The sequence below is a fragment of the Pteropus vampyrus genome, unplaced genomic scaffold (assembly GCF_000151845.1).
Source record: "Pteropus vampyrus isolate Shadow unplaced genomic scaffold, Pvam_2.0 Scaffold308, whole genome shotgun sequence".
Taxonomy (NCBI): Eukaryota; Metazoa; Chordata; class Mammalia; order Chiroptera; family Pteropodidae; genus Pteropus; species Pteropus vampyrus.
This window is the reverse complement of record NW_011889089.1, coordinates 66514-69702: the sequence shown is the minus strand read 5'-3', so window position 1 is coordinate 69702 and position 3189 is coordinate 66514.

Here is a 3189-nt window from a genome sequence, read left to right as displayed (position 1 = left end):
GGCTCGGTCACTCAGGGTTCGGTTTATTTGGGTGGCAGTAGCTAGAATTTTGCAGGGAATCTCCTCCAATTTTTACATGTTAGAATTTTAAAGCACCGTGTTGACTCTCCCAAACATAACTGCAGGGCAAATACAGACAGACAGACGCCAGTATGCAACCCGGGAGGGAGCATGTGGACGAAAATTTTCTACTTTGGAGTTTATCAGTCTTCTAATCACAAGTCAAAGAGAGCCATCTACCCCAAGGACAGCAGGACGCACGTTCTCTCCCAGTAGACACGAGATATTTATCAGGACGAAAAATCTTCTGGATCATAAAAGAAATGTCAACAAACATGACAACGTTCAAGTTATAGAAAGTACATTTTCTGAGCAAAATAGAAGTAAATTAGAAATCAGTGACAAACCCGACAAAGATAAATGCCATATGATTTCACTTAATGTAGAATCTAAAAAAAACCAAAAACCAAAAAACAAAAAAACAAGCGAACCAACGAAATGAAACAGAATCAAACTCATAGACACAGAGGCCAAGCTGATGTCTGCCAGAGGGGAAGGTAAGGGGACAGGAAAGGGGAAGGGGGTTAATACGTACAAACTGCCAGCTGCAAAATAAGTCCCAGGATGTCAGCTACAGAGTCGATAATATCGGGATAACTAGTGGGGTGTCAGATGGAACGAGACGTCCCAGGAGGAATCAGTTTGGAAGGTATTCAAAGTTGAATCACTATGAAACAAATGTAATAGTGTATGACGACTATAATTAAAAATAAATTTAAAAGAGAACAAATACGCTTTCCACCCTAAAATCGGTAAAGTAACAACTGGCAGCAGACTTGACCTTACTGATAACTAACCAGCACAGAACACGCATTCTTTTCATGCACATATGGAATATTAATCGAAATCAATCTGGGTCAAGAAGCATCTTTCGACAAATTTTAGATAATCGAACTCATTGGCAGTATGTTCTCCGAACCCGGTAGAAGTAAGCTAGGAATAATTTTGAAAAAAGAAAAGAATCCCTAACTTCTCGTGGGCATAATAAAGGGTATATCTGACATCTTTTGTCGGTTGCTGTTTTGTGGCACAGAGCTTCAAAAATCCTTCAACTCTCCTGATCGGATTGCCTTTTGTTTTTCATAGTGAGTCACTTTCGACTACATCTGACTTTATGCTAGTGAGGTGACTCATGGTTGTCCTTGAAATAGTGTCAAGGGAGCAGCTGGCCTTGTCAAAGGAACTGAGCCCCTGAAGAGAGGATTAAAACCCTCGGCCTCATCCCCCGGCCCCTAGGGTAGGGACTGAGTTCTCTCCTGTGGCCTATGGTTTAATTCATCATGACTGTATAATGTAACCTGGATTAAAACTCTGAACACAAGGCTCAAGGGAGCTTCCTGGTTGGTGAAGATATTTATGTACCTAGAGGGTGGCTACACCTGACTCCAGGGAGACAGAAGCACCTGCATTTGGGTTTTTTCTAGTCTTGCCTCTTGTACCTTTTCATCTGGCAGTAATTGTAAGGGAGGGGCGTGAAAAGAGATGGGGGGAGGGGAAGGGAAGAAGGGAGGGAAGCAATGACAAAGTTAATATCTGGAAAATCTGAAATTTAGAAAAGCAAATGCCACATGTCTAAATAAGCCCAAAAAAAAAAAAAAAGTCAAATGGAAGTTGGAAAATATTTTTAATTGAAGAGAATGAAGATACATTGTATAGATTCTGTGGGGTGCTGTTAAATCAGCCTCAAGGACAATGTACAGCAGGAAAGACCTGTGTCAGAAAATAAGCAAGGCCTCGAAATAATGACCTCAGTTTTCACCTTAAAAAACTAGAAAAAAGGAAATGAAATTTAGCACAAACTAAGCAGATGAAACCACAGAGAGCAAAACAGAAATTAGTGAAACGGAATGCAGACAAAACTTCAGAGACAGATCAATGAAACCAAATGCCGGTTCTTTGAGATCAATGAAATCGGCAGAAAAAGAGGAAAGATACGAAAAATGATTGACGTCAGGGATGAGAGTGGTCATATCACTTTAAATTCTACAGATGTTAAGAGATTTAAAAAGTTAACATTATGAGCAACGCTATTTTAATAGAACTGGCAACTTAGATAATGTGGACAAATTCCATGACAGACACAAACTGCCAGAGTACATTCAGAAAAGAACAGCCTAAAACTCTCAATAGCTACTAAAGACATTCAATTTGTAGCTAAAAACTGAAGCTAAAAATTGTAGCTGAAAACCTTCCCACAAAGAAAATATCGGGTCCGGATGGTCTCAGTGGTGAGTTCACAAAACATTTAAGGAGGAAATAGTACCGACTCTACAGAAAGGCCTCTGCACAGCTGCAGAGGGGAGCGGCCTGACCCTGACACCAGAACCCACGAAGATGGTGCGAGGGCATCGACGAACGAATGAACAGCTACAACCAATGCTCCTCGGGAACAAATTCAATTCAGTAATTTGTAAAAAATATGTGCAATGTGATTAAACATAGTGACCAAAGAGATAAATTTATTCTAGGCATAAAAAGTTGGTTTGATTTTTTAAAAAACTCAATGTATTTCACTGTTATATAATAAAATAAAACATATGATCATCTGAATACAAAAAAAACGCATAAAATAAAATTAAAACATCCATTCCAGATTTAAAAAAAAAAACGCTCAGCAAATCAGGAATAGAAGTGATTGTCAACTTGACGAGGGCATCTATAAAATACCTACAATGCAGGTAACGTCACATTTCACGGTGACGGGTGATCTCTTTCCCCAGAATTATAAATGAGGCAGGTACATCTGCTCCAATGACGTCTTAACAACAGTGTCTTGGAGATCGTAGCCAAACCGCTAAAGTAGTAAAGAGGGGGGAAAATATCCAGATTAAAGTGAAAAGTGAACATCAAAATCCCTGTTAGTCGTTAGAACCACAATGCCAATTAAAACCACGATGAAATGCCATCATACGCCTATCGGAAAAGCAACAATTACGGGGACTGAGCATACTGAGTTCGGGGGAAGTGCAGGGGAAGTGGGCCTCGTGTCTTCTTCTCGTGGGGAGGTAGATGATACAGAAGTCGCTTAGAAGTTAAACATACAATTACCACATGACCAGCCATCCCACGCCTAGGTATTTACCCCAGAGAGATAAAAGCACATGCCCACACCGAGACTCAGAGACCAAT